At 39.8% G+C, this 18,275-nt stretch overlaps 1 long non-coding RNA gene across 1 annotated transcript in view; it reads right to left on the bottom strand.

The window, feature by feature from the left end:
* Positions 1-16,217, bottom strand: part of LOC144073176 (uncharacterized) — a 28,360-nt gene extending 12,143 nt beyond the window's left edge. The window contains exons 1-4 of the long non-coding RNA XR_013300029.1: positions 16,083-16,217; positions 14,933-15,002; positions 12,953-13,050; positions 9,852-10,059 (exon numbers count right to left, since the gene is read on the bottom strand). This is a non-coding gene — a long non-coding RNA (uncharacterized LOC144073176). The remainder of the gene's footprint in view (positions 1-9,851; positions 10,060-12,952; positions 13,051-14,932; positions 15,003-16,082) is intronic.
* Positions 16,218-18,275: the final 2,058 nt, after the last annotated feature.

The following is an 18,275-nucleotide window of genomic DNA, read 5'->3' as shown; positions in this document are numbered from 1 at the left end:
ACCGTGTAAATATCACTGGCAGGTGTCTGTCACACACTGCTCTCTCTATAAGACAAACTTGCACACACTATTTATAAAAATAGGTGCAGTACACTGTTTTTTTTTCGTATCTCAGTGACAATAGCATTTTTTTCACCATCTAATTGGTTTAGCTATATGTATAGTCTTTTTGCATGTGTGCTGCTTAAAATGAAAAGTATAGTTTGATTTCCCGGGGATGATGCATGGATTTGATTATAAATTCCTTTTTAAGCTGGACTTAAAAATGATAAATAGCATGGACATTGTGATGATAGGCCAGCCAATAGGATTGGTCAGTGGCTTGTTTCATCCCAGAAAAGGGTCTTACAGAGAGGCACAGGATGCATGTAATGAACACTGCAGATAACATCCAGGCAGAAAACACTGATTTTATGGTGATTCATGTTTTTACCATCCATCGATATAGATTTGCACTACTTTGTGTAAGTGCGTGGTGCAGAAAATTTGAGCCACGTGAAGGGTTCAGTTGCTCAAATGATGCCATTTTTGCCATGCCGACCTTACACACACCATTCTCATTGAGGCAATTGTATTGAGTCGTGACCGGACGTTTGGTCCCCGGACGTTTGGTCGCCCGGACGTTTGGTCGCCCGGACGTTTGGTCGCCCGGACGTTTGGTCGCCCGGACGTTTGGTCGCCCGGACGTTTGGTCGCCCGGACGTTTGGTCGCCCGGACATTTGGTCGCCCGGACGTTTGGTCGCCCGGACGTTTGGTCGCCCGGACGTTTGGTCGCCCGGACGTTTGGTCGCCCGGACGTTTGGTCACCGGACGTTTGGTCGCCCGGACGTTTGGTCGCCCGGACGTTTGGTCACCCGGACGTTTAGATATTAAACTCTCTCTCATGAATATAATTTTGAGAGCTGGTTTCAACAGTAAACTCTCTGTCATGTTGTCAAACGTCCGGCGACCAAACATCCGGGCGACCAAACGTCCGGGCGACCAAACGTCCGGCGACCAAACGTCCAAGTACCGTATTGAATAGGGTTTCCTATTCTGCTCAGTATAAATATCAAATGCTATGCAGTTTTTTTTAACTGATTCAACCCATCACAATTGAAACTATGTAATTTATTTCCTTTCAAAAAAGTATAAATTCAAACTTTTTAACAAATTTTTGTTCAAACTATCCAACTTCCCCCGCCACCCATTCTCCCAAATTCAACAGAATGGGCCTTAAAATTATATAAATGTGTCCAGAAAGTGTCCAAAAGTTGAACAGCGTGTGCCTGAAATTAACAAAAAGCACCTTTCCAATCTTCTAGGTTTTATGTTGTCTCCATATTGATGATTTAGTTTTCCTGACTGGTAACGTTGCGACTCTGCAACCATAATCTAGCCTTGAATAAAGTGCTGTATGACAGATTGAGGTGCAGTGTTATTTTAAATCCTGTTACTGTATGGCACTTGAAGACACATCAACCCCATGTAAACACGTGTATAGAGCATTTGTGTATACATATTCTGCTATGTCTTTCAGATGGAGTGAAGCTGACAGGTGCACAGTCTTTCTGCATATCTGGCTCAAAGGATAAGCCCGTGAACATGCACGCCGAAGTAACGCATGTGTTCATCCGCTTGCCAGACACATTCTCCTCAGCAGCCTTTCTGCTCTAAGTCTATCTTTGTCTCTTGTTTCCATTCTTTTCCACCAAGCTCTTATTTTCACATTGGCTTATAGTGAGCACAATGAATTTGGGCACACGGCGCACTGTTACTTGGCACTGTGCGAATGAATTAGCTTCTGTCAAAGGCATAAAATTACATTCCAGTGGGGAGGCAAATCCGATCGTCACCCATTCGCCAGGTGCCTTTCCATTAAAGCGGGTACAGAGATTGCTTTAATCCTGCTTGTCTCCTCTGTGTCCAAGATAATAACTTGGTGTCATATCCGGAGATAACATTGGTCCCGAAGATGTGAAACATTGTTCAGAGCTATTGCAGCCAAACTCTTGAGCAATAATGATTTTGGTTCTTTTTCATATTCACGTGGCACATATGCAGCAGTGGGTGATGTGCGGTGGCTGTGCTTGGTGGGGAGGTGCAGTTTCAAACAAAAGATACAAAGAACAAAAGTACACAAGGCCCAGAATAAGAATAATTCACTATATGGCATGAAGGCAGCTGCTTTTTTTACATTGCCTTACGTGTTTTCTAGATTAAAAAAAGAATTTCTGTATAATCTTATGGGTTTTTTTTTTAAAAAGGGGGGACATCTGATAAATATTTTTTAACTGTAAAGGACACATAACATCTTTTATTTTCCCCAAAAACTAACAGTGGACCTTATAGTCAATTCTTATGTATGAACTATGGTTGACCTTAATGAGCTCAAACTTATTTTGTTAATGCTTAACTGTATTACTAGTAAAGTGCTCAAGACAGATTTATCATTCATCAAACCCACAAAGACACCCGTGAAACAAATTTGAAAAATGTTAATAAACTATAATTACGTTGTACAATGTTAAAAGATAAAATAGAAATGAAAAATGCAGCACGTTGTTGGAACAATGTGCCTTATGTATGAAAATAAATGTGCCATTGACTAGCTATTTAATCCATTGTGCCGTATAGTCTATAAAATATAGTATATAATATTGCTGCCATGGCCAGCTCAAGCACACAAAATTAAAAAAAAAAATGAAAGCGCTGTCAAAGTATAACTGCCAATTTTTTCCAGAGTTGAATCCAAAATGCTATCTGGAGCAAGTATCTCTCTTCGAATTGGTGTCAAAAGCAGAAGCAAATTCACCTGCCTCGAGGAATTGATTCGAAAATAACTGTCAGAAATCACATGCAGTCCAAAGTACGTGCGGTATGGAGCGAAAATGCCATTGTAGTCTCAACATAACTGAATTTCAAAGTGTAGACACACAATTTCAACTGCTAAGTGCAAACAAAATGCTTCCTTCTGAAACCACGGAATTTTGTCATGAATAGCTCAATTTTACCAACCCGCCCAATGCTTTTCTCGCTCACCCCAAGTCTTTGAAAATTGTCCAATTGGGGAGGGATGGATGGATCAACCAAAGGATAAATTGGCATTGGAATGAATGTTTTGATGTACAATAAGTGAGTGGGTCAACAGATGGATTGAAGACAAAAAATGGAATCGGTGGCTGGGCATTTGGCCAAATGGATGGATGGGATGATGTGAGTGAGAACTCAGCGAATGGAAAAATTGTCAATCGAACACAGAATATTAATTGGTCCAGAAGTAGAATGGATTGACTTCCTTAAATGGCAACTCTTGTCAAATTGCTAAGATATTGTTAAAAGCACATTTTATTGCTCATTGCTGACTGAACACTTTTTCCTCAAAGGCTCTCCTGAGAGCCCTGACAATGAATTACCGCTGTTATGTTGCGCCAAGACTCTCAATGTTTTCTGGCATGCAGACGACTAGCGCCATGAATGTGTACTGTGAGCTGTTCTGTTTGTGAACAAAACAGTCAAAACAACACATGAACTGAAGAGCTTTTTAACCCTGAGGATGCCTTAGAGTATCAGACTTTACGCACTGTGTCTACTGCAGAATGTGAGGAAATACATTCAACTTGAAAGAACACAATCACCTGTTTCCTGAAATCAGTTATTGATGTCACTTAACTAGGAAACTGGGAGTAATATACACAAAGAATGACGCAAACAAATCAATCTTTGCCGGCCGGCTCGGGGCTCTCAAGATCTTTATAGTTTCTTGTCTTCTTTTGTTTGTTTGTTATCAGCACAAGTTCAAAAGCAGGCAATTGTGATGGGATGGAAGTGTTTTGGTGCTCATCTCATGAGTAACTATTTTTTCTAAAAATTACAAATAGCTTTTAAAGTGATAGATGCTGCCATCCAAAAAGTATTTTTCATGGATATGCCTTCTTATTTCAAGCTAGAAATGCCAAGACACCTTCTGCACGTTACAACATAATCCAGTTCTTTATTTTCTTTTGAAAAATGGCTTGCTGGTTAATGTTAATTTTGCAGAGCTTACCAGGCCGCAGGTGCATTCAGAGTACAAAACCCATCATAGCAAGTGTGCTGGCCATTTTCAGCCCCCCTGATTGTTAGCCATGTGTAATTTGTCTTGTTGGTCCAGTCCGCAGACTGTGCTCTGAAACTGATTACAGCGATAACAAATGGCTGCCCTGCTTTAATTTATCTGACTGCATATACTTTATTCACGCAAGAGTGTAATCTATTTGTGCTTCCTGTCATCTTATGGCAGTTTAAACATTTGTTATTTTGTTTTATGGGCTGGATCCATCTCACTGCTCCTTTAATTTTTTCATCAGATCTGGATGTCTTACTGGCAGTCATGTTCTATGGGTCCAATTTATTGGCGCTGTCTCAGCAAATAGGGATGCTTCCTTATCAATTGCAGATAGTGCTCCTATAGTCGAGCGATTTTTTCTTTAGTGTCTGTTGATGGGCGCCATCACATAATTCTTAGTTTTATTTCCACTTCATTTTCCCCCTCATGTCGTTTTCTTCGGTCACTTCTGCTTTGACCCCATTTCCTCCTTCATTTACATGTTGGTTTTCTTGCAGATGTCATCCAGCCTTCTGTTATTTTGTGTCTGGATCGAGGGCAAATCAAAGCAGGCAGAACGCGAAAGTGGATGTTTCTGTGCTTGTGTGCATTGTTAGGATTGTGTGGGGAGGATATGTGCGGGTGTATGCATTTTTTTAAATCGGGACTAGTGGGTATGTGCGTATGGGTGGAGGGGGAGTTCTATTTTCTTGTGTGTATCATGTGGGAAACCCCCAAGGCACTCTCAAGTAGAATCAATGTAAATCATTAGCACCATCTGTTATTAACTTTATGTACACCTTGTCATGCTGGCCCAACGAGTCATTTCTTTTTATGAACTTGTATTGTGAGTGCATTAAATTGTCAGCACCTTCTGCACTATGCCAGCTGGGACTATAATCTTATCATCATGCTCATGCTTATCGTTTGTATGGGTTGGAATGGGAAATTTCAGTCTGAAATTTGGGAGATGGACTTGAGAGTCCAGCAGCACCCTCCCGCAGATTTTTAGGTAACTCACACATTACGCATATCTTTCACACATTTCAGGATATAAAAACTCATCTTAACCATTTTTTCTGCAGTCGACATTTTGGCCCGAAACATGTGAGCTTTCTGTGCAGCCCGCTACATGAACCTAAAAAAATAAAAGCAGTCAAGTATTTATTTTCCACAAAATATAGACCTTTTGCTTTTGTGAATTATTTGCCCACTGGGCGCAGGCTATCGGGGAAAGATATCAAAAGTTGAGTTTTCAAAATCGTACTGCGTAATATCCATTTACTTCACACACACAGTTTGACCCATGTTCCATTGAACTGTGGTTTATTTCAAGTTGTTGTTTTTAATTATTTCATTAGGACTCTTTTGGGATTCCATACACTTGATCTGGGACTTTCACTTTTTGCAGATGGGTCTGCAATGTATCCCTTGAGAGATAATGAGGCTTACATTATTTAGAATATTTATCTTAATAGCCCAGAGGAGGGATTAATTAGCCTTAACTCCAAAACAAAGTCTTCTGCAGTCCCAGCATAAATTCCTTTATTAACACCATTATTGAAATTAATGATTATTAGATGTTTTTCACAATTGCCTCCAGATTAGTATCATTGAATACACTTTTATGGCGACTATGCTAATTGAGCTGAATTGCTTTAGAGTACAGTCCGGGGGCTATAAACCCTACCATTTTTGCGACTTCAACTCCTTTGGTTAATAGATTATGCTTTTTGCCCTAAATAGAAAATGTTTGTTTCAGCTATAATAGAACAAATACAGAATTAAAATTCCACAGTCTTTGTGCACTGGATCTTACGTCAATTTCCACTACAGAAGCGAAGAGTCCAAGACAGAGCCTCAAATCCAAAAGAAGTGCACCCTTTTTATGTAAATCCATACTTTGATTTGAGATTTTGTTTTCATGCTACGCAATGATTTGGGAAATTTTCTGGTTTGCCTCAGGGTATAGACTGCCTTACTTGTGAACCACGTAATAAACTTTCTGCACTCTTTATGTGTGGCATGCAGAATTGCATCAGTTTTTGTATTAGTTGGGTAGACACTACGATTTACATATGTTACTTAGTCTCCCCATTTTTTTTTATTCCTTTGGGGGGCTTCATGCAGGTGCAGCATAGTGCCTGCAGGCCTCTGCATACTATCTCTCGCTGCGGTTGAAATGAAGCAGACTTTTACTAACTACATTGTAAAAACCCCAAGAAAGGTGGCTGACACTAAGGTATTTTCATGAAACTTACATGGAACACAGCCCTCAAGCCCATCAAGCTCTCTTGTAATGAACAATAACAGAGTGAGTGACGAAATGCCTGAATCGACAGGTAAAATATGGTTAAAAATTTAAGCCTACAGTATAGTATAATTACACTGAATGCATGGAAACTTGAAAGAAGTTCAGCGTCTGCTGGCCACCACTCTTCAGGGTTTTTTTTCCCTTTTGGGGAAGGGCTTCAAGTAGTGTTACATTCCAGAAAATTTAGCAGCACATTTTCTCCCATTTCTAAATAACAGCAACCAAGATTGCTTAAACTGATTTTTTTTAAAAAAATCAATTTAACTTGAAGAACATGCTTTTATTGTTCTTTTCGAGGACAACACAAGCTGCGATGTAAACATTATCTTAAAGTTCAGAAACAAGAACAATACAAAAAATGACCCTGTGTAAAACAGCACTGTCAAAATAAATGGTCTTGGCCATAATTGCTGCACCTTCACATTGAATAAGCAGCTGGTTCCAAATGTGTGTCCCTCCTTACTTCGTCTTTTGCAAGTATTAATAAGATCAAAGTGAATAAAAGCTGACATGGACGATGAGTATTATTAACAAGGCTCTCATTTGTCTGGCAGCCACATCCTACTTTGATCTTAAAGAAGATATCCGGTGTTCCGTTTTGTGAACCCTAATGCATCGGAAACATTCTGAGGTTAATAAAGACTGACGCTTCCTTCATTGTGTCTAGATTAGTCTTTCTTGAATGTGACTTTCTCTGTAATCACCCAAATAAGAGCCTTAATATCTAGATGTGCTGCCCTGGCATGGTCACAAACAGATGACTCTTTGCTCAGAATATGCAAATGTGCAAAGATGGAACCTTTAATATTGGTGTTATGTGCAAGAGCTCGTATGCAGTGATTAAACCTCAGCTAATTTGCCATTTGTATTCACCAAGACATAAGAGTGTGTTTGTTTGATAACCTGCATCCCCGACCAGGCGCATGAGGAAGAAAATGGAAGGGAAGCTGATGCTACTGTATTGTATGTTAAAAAGGACCTGTTTTTCCAAAATGTACAGTCCTACTGACCATTATTGTTACAGTAAATACATTTTTAACCTTGTGAGGATAAAACGGCTCAGAAAATGAATGAATGTGTGTATTATCAAGACCTTTTTAACTAAAGGCCTAACAGGGATGCTCAAACTTTGCTTAAGATTTACGTCTCAAGGAGCCAAACTCCTGTGATCTACCTTTTTTTCTGGGCCACCGACAAAGCTCAGCAGTTATTTATGTCGATATCAGCGGCGGTCCGTGAATTTCCTTGCGACGCCTTCAGCGAATCAATCCAACCCTCAAAAACTATTTTATGACTATAAAACCTCTACTGCAGGTACAGCTTGCGACATAAAAAAATCATTAATAATAACCTCATACAATTGAAATATTATTCAGGAATATAGCCATATTTTACTCACCAAAAATCATTTTTACCTGTAAACAATATCTATCCTCCTTTCTTTCCGCCTTCTTTTCTATCCCCATCGAAGCTAATGCTGAAAGTCGAGCCTATCCTGTCGTATTTCTGGCAAACGTTTTTATTCAATTAAGTGCTGAAAATGTTCGTTCCCGGTTGTGACGGGCTTGCTTGCTTTGGAGTTGACCAACCTTTCTTAATGATCTCCAGCTTTTTTTTCTTGAAAAGTCTGTCTTGAAAATGGCTTTGACAGTAAATCTGCAAACAAATCAATTTCTTCTCCTCCTTCAGCCATTGCGGGTTGACAAAACCGCTATTAAATCAACATAACAATATATTTGCTTGTGCAGCTCACTCCAGATACACTTTGGTAGCTCTGGCTAGTCCACTCTATCACTAGCCAATCATAGTTGGTGAAAGCGAACAAAATCCATTTGTTTTCCTCCGTCGGCCATTGTGGGCGGAGTTTGCGATCTCTGGCTGGCTCACTTTGGTTTTGGTGCGCCTACTCTATCACTAGCCAATCATAGTTGCTGAAAGCGATGACGTTTCCCTACGCCTGCGAGAAGGCAATGACGTATCCCTACGCCTGCGAGAAGGCCTTGGTGTCACCAAATCAAATTCTGATTGGTTAAAGCAACAGTCTTACTGACGCTTGTTTAATGCAGCAGAGACTGCAGAACTGATTGTGAAGGCCTTGAGGCATATTTCTAACACTGGCAACAAATAATGGCTGAAATGTGATTGGTTAAATGCTTCAATATGAAAACACACATCTGGACGCAGTGCAACCAGGGGGGAAAGCAATGAACGGAAGCTAACAGACAATTTGGAATTATTTAATAAGTATTCATGGACAAAATATAATTAACACCAGTCTGTGATTCAGATATTTTTTAGGCCAGCAGAGAGGCCTTGAAGGCCCTGATGGCACACCACTTGTCGATATACTTTTCATCACTGAAAGATCTTATATTGTATTCCCTCGCTAATTTGCGGTTCACGTTTTGTGGATTCAATGCATTGCAGGGTTTTATAAAGTAATTCATCCCCCAAAAAATATGTTTCATAATGAGGTGAGAGAAAGTATGTTTCGCATTGAATTGAAACACAGGTGGCGCAAGCGAGAAAGTTTGGCATCGATAGCAAAAGTCTGGCAGCGAGAACGTGAAAGGAAAGTTGCAACTTACAAAGTTTTGTTTGATGCCAAAAGTTTTGTTTAAATCTTTTTTGACACAAATCTGAATCCATAATGAAGCGATAAATGGATGCAAAATAAACATAGATAAGGATTAGTACGATGGGGTACCAGCAGTGTGTATTCTTTATCACTGAATCAAAACAAACAAGTCATTTGACTGGCCTCAGCTAATGAGCTAAATGTGAGGGAAACATTTTCCCCCCCAAAAAATGTTCAGCTCAATAGCAATGTACTAAGTGTAGAGCTCTCACCCCCCCACACCCTCACCCCTCCTTTTAAAAATTTTTTTTGCCTTGTGTCCAATAGTTGACAATTGCACGCTTCTGAAACGATGCATAATGATGTAAACTGCTTTGCTGTTGTTTTTTTCTGTATGTGTTTTTTGGCGTTGCTTGAAAACCTTTGTTGTGATTTGTGGGTCTGCGATGCGCTGCAGCAGAATGTCCTAATTGTGCATTTGCTTTGCCGCATGGCCGTGTTTGTGTTTGATGCCATTTCACAGGCAGCAGCCCGCCACAGCTTCAAAGCTCGGCAATGTGCGTGAGCATGAAGGAATGTCACTGCGTGTTTCTGGGGAACAGCAGTCGGACAACAGGACTGTCACTAGTCATTTTAATGCCTGTCCTTCAACCACCCACGTTTTTTTTATTTTTTTACCCCTCCCATCGTCAAAGTGCGTGCATGTTGTTGAATACGGAATCATTAATAGGACCTCGACTCCACCGGTTGACTGTTATTTACTAGTGCCACAGCTTTAACACACTTGCACGGAATTCCTGACCTTGTCATGCCTGCTTACTTTGTTTATCCATGCCTCTGCTCATATGTGGTTGGTTGAAGTCCCACTCTGTGCCGTTTGTGTCAGACTCACCAGAGTTCAGCCACGACCAGCCCACACAGGTCCAGGTGGTGGAGGAAGACCCTGCAATCATCCCACTGCTCATCACTGCCAACCCAGAAGAGGTCTACTGTGTTTGGCTGTAGCCCAAGAAGAAGCAGGTCAAAGGTGATGGCTCCATAAAACTGGCTCCTAGTTGAGCTGAGCTTGCAAGTAAGCACTCAGTGCTGCCATTTAAGGTCTGAATAAAACATGGCAGGTTAGTCAGCATGGGACCCTGCCAAATGTGATTCTCATTATGGCTGTAATGTATGCAGTCTAAATGAGGATTGCTGTCTCCGTGAATACAAGAGCAATGGTTCTAACCCTGTTTTTCTCCTCCGGGCCTGTTTCATCCTGCTGTACTCACTTTTTTTTCTGTTAGCATTATCATACTCACCAGAAAATAAGAGTTCCCGGAATGCGGGATGCCATATACTATCTTTGTGTGCAGTGGTAATTAAAGTATCTCTCACAAAGCCAATTGTTGGCTTGTCGTGGGATTCCAGTCTGCCCAATCAATAATGCAAGATTAGATGTCACATAGCCAGTAACCAGTGGCTAAAGGGCATGCGTTTGATGATTGTGAATACTTAATTCAAAATAGTCTTTGTTGTCCACACAGTGCTGTGCGAAAAGAGGTCACAGTTTCCATGGCCAAATGATGAGAGTTTCTACCAGACCTCCATCATGCTGGATGTCCTTATGCATTTATTTTGTCAGTGGTTTTAAGACACTCGATTCCTTAATAGTAATTATGTAAGATTTTCTTCTGTCACTTTTCTCACCCCTTGACTCTGCCCCACTGTACAAAGCACGCATGGACAAAAACTCCCATGTACACAAGCTTCTGCAAAATAGACTTTTGTTCTTATGTTGGAGCTTCAATTTATTGGCATCTTGCATTTTATGATCATTTTAAGATTGTAGGGGTACTAGAAACTAAAGTCTTTCTCAATCACATGAATTGCACAGTTGGGATAATCGCAATGTGTGCGTGCGTACATAAGTGTGTATTATGTGACCAAGCTATCTAAAGCATACATTCATGAGAAGTTTTTATGAAGTATTGAGTTTTTATGATGAAGGATGCACTTTCATTCTCTTATCGCAGGGTTCAGTACAGAATTAAATATTTTAGCCAGATTCCAACATATGGTGAGCAGTCCTACAATTACAACCTTCATTCTAAAATGTCTTCCATTAACTCATTGGCTACCATGGAAAGCAAGAAAGGATGTCCCGGGGCGGAATTTTAAGTTTCATCATGAAAAGCTCAAAATAAACAATGGTGTGTTCAGGTTCCATTTCCACTGTACATTGGAGACCAAAAAGCGTGAATGGAAAACCAATATTCATTCATCAATTTTAAATGTCTGGACCACGACTCTGCAAACCGGTTCACCGTGTGCTCTCACTCTCAGACGGCTTTGCAGAACCGAGAGCTCTGGAGGAATAAATAAGAGTTTAGACCTAGAGTAAGAACTGCTCAATATGAAGGGACCTTGGGCATAATGAGGCCATTGGGGATATAAACAAAGGAGAATACAATTAATTATCAAATAAATAATCTTCTTAGGGAATTACAATTAAGGATCATGGACCACGGAAGAACTAGAAGGTTCTGATATTTTAACATTAAATCTGACACTTTGTAATCAGATGCTTGCTGATTACACAAAATACCACTTTTGAGTGCAGAACACCCCCGTATTCGTTTGGCTCATGAGATTCTTGTCTTTGTGTTTAAACAGATTTTGATAAAGTGTTCATTAATTTCTTGTGCCAGTTATACTAGCTTTGAATGTTGCAAAAAATTAACACCTTCCTGAAAGAATGAGTGTGACTTCCAAAATCAACATGCAATAATGTAATGGGAATTGTTAAGGATGCCTTTGAAATATGAATTAAAATTACAATCAGTAGATGAGCTAGATCTATGATGATCAAAGTGTTTCTAAAATCAAATGATGCATGTCGAGTACCCACCACTGGATTTGAGTGGATGAACTTTTAGCTGATGATGATTCAATGAAGTGGGTAGATGCAAATGATTTTAAAGGTACTGTCAGTGTGTGCATGTGTGTTTCCGTGTATCTCCTGCATGTGTGTGCGTGGAGTTTGCATTTGCATTAATGTATCCCAGGATATAAAAGTTGATTAAATATCACACTGGTTGAAATTCACCATATTGTATTTAGTGTTTGAATGTTCACGCAGTATTTTGTTTCCTGTTTTATTAAAGCAAAAACAGATTTAAGATATCACAGTGCACGTTTGAAGGGAACTGATCTCATGTTATTTAAATGGGAGAAGAATCATTTTGGATGCACCCAAAACAACTTTGGCTTTCAGCCCCAAACAAGCAAACATTCCCTCATTAGGGCTCTGTCCAAGGCTGCACTACTCCACCGCTGCCCTGGGTCCTGCCTCGGGCTTCAGGCCCTTGCTCAATCCACCAGTGATGATTAAATAATGCAAGTGTTGAAAATGTAGGTCTACCTAATTCACCAAAGCCCATGGTATAAGCCTAATGGAATCTGCCATGCTTATCTGATGCTCTTGACAGTTGTAGATATTCATTATGTATGGGAAATTGTAGAAGCTTTTATGGCTGGTGATGTAGCGCACTTAACAATGTCAGCCTTTGTTAGAAAGCCTACACGGGAAGATGTAACCATCCCAGAGGTTTGTATCTCATGCTTTTTGGGCACTGTTCTTCAAGTGTGAACATAGGTTGAGACAAGTAGGCGCTAATGGCCTTATTGTTTGAAGAACATGGCACCCGCGGGAAGTATAAAGTGCTTTTGGGGTAGAGGCACAATAAAGACTACGTAGTTCCGAATAGACGAGGACCGTGCAGGACTCAAGCAGCCAGAATTATTTAGATAGATGGAAGGAAGAAAGATGGGAACCGGCCACATTCTGAATGCATCACAGGACCAAGTCTCAGTTGAGCTGTGAAAGCATCTCTGCTACTCCAACTTATCAAGGGGTTAATGGCATCATGATTTAAGCACAGAAGCCAATTAGGGTAGGGTTACAAACATTGGGATCGAAATGAGAGCAAGAGTAATTATAGCAATTCAACGTACCTGTTTAATGGGTTGGCAAATGATGTGTCCCAAGCTGGCATGTTAACCTTTGATTAAGCGTGTGCCGTGTCCCCCTTTCTTAACCTCAGATGCTGCCACTGTTGAATTAGAGCAAAGCCTTTTGTCTTTGACCCTGGGGAAAATGGCTGACCTGATAAGTGGCAGATGCCAACCCCATCACGACTGAATTCACATTAAAAAGGCTGGTGAGGTCCAACTAGATGTCAGAGACCACATTCATTTTCTTATTTGGCTTCTTTTTATCTGATGTATTCTCTGAATTTATCACTGATAAATCTCTCCACACACAGATGCAACATATTTCCCTGTTTCTAACTATCCCTCTAAGACACTTCTTGCAACTGTATACTCAGGCCAAATTCAGAAAAAAAATGTTTTCATTATGGTCGGCTTCTCTAGTCCAACCTGCCCCTTGGCAGTTTTGAGATTCCTGTATTATACCGATAACCTTTTTTTAAAAAAACTATCTCCGCAGCATGTGATGTTATTATTCTTTGTCCACCGAGCTTGTTGATGCTCTTCTATCCCTACTTTAAATCCTGCCCACCATGTTTTCTCTCTGTAGTAGAAAAGTTTTCCTTTTTTTATATACTACATCTCAAAAAATGCTGTCCTCCACTTATACCTTCACTCTTCTGTACTTTCAGGGAGAATAGGAGGTGCATATGGAGCCCTGAGAAGATGAATCAGGCCGTCTCACCAACTAAATGTGAGAATGCTGGAATTTGCAAGTGGAAAACAGATCATGTACCAGTGACAAAGTTCAATATGTGCAGTCATGCTTCAGCATCCTTTAGAAAGTCTATTTTAGCATTCAGGAGAATAGTGTCCATCTGTTTGTTCAATTTAGGAAAAACTTTTTTTTAACCCACCTCATTAAAATGTAGCTATTCTACAAAAGACTATGAAGAAAAAATGGTGGGAGAGATTGATTTAATTTATTTTAATGTATGCTGTTTTATGTTAAATGAATACAAACCATTTTTTATCCTTGTGAATTATGCTCTGTGTTGTAATGCACCACTAATGTGGTGCCACATATTTGTTTGGATACCGGAATTTGAATTAAAATGCACTGTGTTAAAAACACTAAACTCATTGAATAAGTTAATTATAGCAGTGAGTTTAAAATGGTCTATTAAAAGGGAGTCAAGCAACTAGTAAACCAAAGATAAAGTCAGCCTGAAGTGGAGTTTAAATGAGCTTGCAAACAAGTATTGCTTAATAAACCAAAGCAATAGAACCACAATGACTCCATGACGATGGTGTTGGAGTCTTTCTGCCCCCTAGTGGTTTTAAATGACTTCATAAACGCATTAAAACAATCAAGGTCAATCAATGGTCAGCGCATACAAAAACAATATGCAATTATGCATTTCACTGAAGTTCCATGTTTTTTTACAGTTCACTTTTGCAGCATCTAAAAAGAAAATGTCTCCCCAGCTTAGTCCAAACTTTATCAGCCTTTTGCAGCAGCATTACAATAGTGTGGCAGGGGCGTTAAGGCTACAAAAGTGTGAAGGAAAAAGAATTGCTACTTCGGAGTATCAACACTTTCCGGAACCTATTTCTTCGCTCTATCTGTACCTTATCACTATGCTCACAGCACTACTTCACCCTCACTCAGATATTGCTGCCCAGATATACTTTGCACTCCACACGTGCAGCAGCTTTTATAGCCTCAAGCTGCAAGTTTTCACGGCATCCCCGTACCACCAACTATCGCACCACGCTACTGCTCTAAGTCATGGCCCGCAGCCACAATTGGACACATTTAATGTTTCCTCTAAATCCCATGAAGTACGATCAAGTGGGGACATCCACCACAATTCCTTTTCGTAAGGATGTGAATATGCAACATTAGTCATGCATTTCTCTTAGATTTTAAATGCGAGCTTATCATTTGGGAAGAAAAGAGGATCTTTAAGTTTTCAGAGGAAAGAGCTAAATAAGTCTGACCTTTTTGCTCCGGAATGTTGTGAGAGGAGGTGATTGTGGAAAATATTTATTCAGCAAACTGGGGTGCAGCCTGCGGAAGACAAAAGCAGTTGACTGAGCATCTTCCTCTTGTGTTGCTTATGCTCATTTCCTTTACTATTTCTCCCTCAGCCCCTCAAAGCATTCTTTTATTTTTTTCCAAAGGTAAAGTAATCCACTTTTTCCCCCCACCATGACTCCTCTTATCTCTGTTAACAATGTTGGTGTAATAATTAATTCTTCAGTCTTGGAAATGCGTGACAAATGATGCACTTTGCTGTGAGAAAGATCAACTATATATCTAATCATTTTTCCAGAGGGTTTTAAACAACAAAGCTCTAACCAAAGGCAACAAATAGTAAGCAAGTAAACCCATCCTTAGGTTGATGGTTCAAATCCCATTTGAAGGACCATTTAAATGGCAAATCCACATTTTAGACATCCATAAAAGCATGCAGAATTAAGAGAGGAGACACCCTTTTGATTTTCACTTGTAAGGAGGATGGTCGCTTGACACAATTCCCAAATGGTGTTCTGCCCTACGTTTCTTTATCTACTTTTATTTCATGGGAGACCCTGATTACATGGACGTCTCAACTCTAAAGGGAGGGGTTGATAACAAAAAAATGGGACGTCTGAGTCTGTTTACATGTGACTGGAATTTACTAGGTGTTTTAGGCAGCAAGAATACACACAAACATTTGGGCTTATCATTTGGCCAAGACATAACAACACATTTTCAAATTCCTTAGGCCATCACTAAGGAATCTTGCCATGTACTTGAACTTCCGAGTCACATCAACAACTTGGTGATATTATAGAAATAAAGTGTTCTTCAAATAGAGGCAAAGCTTATACGATTTTATGTGAATGTATGATAATTTATGCACAAATTCTACAGTAAAGCATTTGCTGTCATAAGCATGTTCATTCAAAGCATTGCATTTGTGAGATAAACACAAGATTCTTTCATGGAGTATAAACAAGCTTTGACCTTGATGATGTCTTGGCTGATTTCACTATTTATCACAAATTCCACTAATAAAATAAAGCACCACTTGAAAATATGTGATGAACAACCAGCTTCACTCCAAACTCAAACATGAGATTTACAAAAACAAGTTTGGCATACCATCTAAACCAGGGGTCTGCAAACCGGTCCTCGAGTGCTGTTGTGAGTGCAGGTTTTTATTCCAACTGATCCAATACAAACAGTTTAACCAATGAGGTTTCTGCTGAAACAAGAAGCACCTGACTGCAATCCACTGATTGCACTTCTAAAATACCAGATTGGTGGAAAGGTTTCTTTCCTCTTATAGGTTGGAACGAAAAGCCACACCCACTGCAGCCCTTTCTGGAATAGTTTGGAGACCACTGATCTAAACCACTAAGGCCCTTGTCGCCCCTCCCCCCCCCAATTTAAAATTAATTAATTGAATTGAATTGAATGCTTGTATAGCTTGTATAATGACATTTAATGCTTCACCATAAATAACAATAACAAAACAGACAAATAAATAATATTCTCCTATTGAATGTATCAAATGTGACCGGCTGGCCAGATAAAGCGGTTCAGAAAATGAGATGAGATGAATATATCAATGTACATAGTCACAGCTTTGTTTCCATTCAAGGCACAAGGGAAATTACTTATTCAACATAAACCACACCCTTTTAAATTAATCCGCACCAAAATCAAAGGGTGCCAATAAGTTTTTTTTCTAAATCCAGCTCACTAGCCCACAAACACTCCAAGAATAATATGCAGCTGCCTTCCTCATACTTTGCTCTCGGTGGAGTTGAAAAGGACCACAATTTATTACTAATATAAAATTGAAAACAATAATAGGATCTGGTGGTGTATTTGATAGAAGAAGGAAAAAGAAAATACCTCATAGCTTTCTTCACCTTCTATCTACTTCCAAATCACAGTTCTCAGGACAAAGGAAGAGCCAGTGCGGTGCTACAATTTTACATATTTGAAATGTGTTTATCCAGAAATGACAACTTCTGGCAGCCAATATAGTCAAATTATCAGAGTCCTGTTAAGGGAAAAGTTTGTTCATCATTTTCTACCCAACTTTCAGTCTCTCATTCTTGGATTCAACAGTGGTTTGCGTCAAAGATTCCGCACAAGATAAACTATCAAAATAGGATGTGAGCTTGATTATATGCCCTCTCATAATTAGAGAAATGATTGTGTCTTGGACTGACAATACCATTTGGAACAGTCGAGCAGTTTCCTGTTTGAAATGCATTTCCCCCCCAAGCCATAATCTTTTTCTGTGATTATCCTTCAACAAAACGCCAACTTCCCATTCTATGCACTCATTGAATTGGTTGACTGATTTCAATGGACTACTGACAGTTCTCACCATGGGTCAATCTTATGTCAAGCCAATTCATCTATGCTTGTATGTGATGAATATTTATGAATAAAGACTAATATTTCATTTCTCTCTCATAAAGAACACACGCTGATGAAGGGGCATTGATCAAAACTGGAGTACAAAAAATGGATTAACAAAAAAAAAATTGCAGCAAAAGGCTGTTAAAACTTACCAAAATAACAAAACAAGCATTTTCCTTTGAATAATAGCTTTCAATTTGGCACGGCAGAGTAGCTGGATGTGTTTCCGAGGCAGTACTTGGCTTCATATATATAACCAAGATTCAGGGTGACCCCCACCGAATGCCCATAGTCAACTGGGATTTGCTCCAGCACCCTTGTGAAGATAATCAATCCAGAAAATGAATGAACCCAGCCAGCATAAACATGTCCAACTGAGTCCTGTGTGGGAAAGTTGTGGGCTTCCCAGGTACCAACAGGACATAGACTATAATTGGCCAATAATACTAAGTTATATGTGGTACCTATCTGGGCAATGTGGTGGAAATCTGGGGAAATGTGGTGGTTGCCATGATGGGGCATGTATGAACCACGTGGACATAGGTTACAATTTGTAACCAATAACTGGGTATACCCTTGAGGTTTATACTATATGGGCTGAATGGATGTGCCCAACACACACATGCCTGGCTACCATTGAGATACAGTAATTGGGCATGTTTTTAAAAGGTCAACCATGTCTAGATCCTGTATAGGGGTTGTGTGGGCGCAGTGGAAATTTTGCTTATCTGCCCAGTGCTTCTATATGTAACTCTATTCCACATCTAACCCTAGTAGCTGACTAGAATGTGACAGTACGTAATGGTTGGACCTTAAGAGTTGCACAGTAGTTTACGTCACCTGTTTTGTCATTGTGGAGAGTCTAGCAATGGGAAAAGGTGATGTTATTTTTTTGCAATGGAATTGCAGAGCTTT

Source organism: Stigmatopora argus, chromosome 4, assembly GCF_051989625.1.
Source record: "Stigmatopora argus isolate UIUO_Sarg chromosome 4, RoL_Sarg_1.0, whole genome shotgun sequence".
Lineage (NCBI taxonomy): Eukaryota > Metazoa > Chordata > Actinopteri > Syngnathiformes > Syngnathidae > Stigmatopora > Stigmatopora argus.
This window is presented reverse-complemented; position numbering and strand designations above follow the sequence as displayed.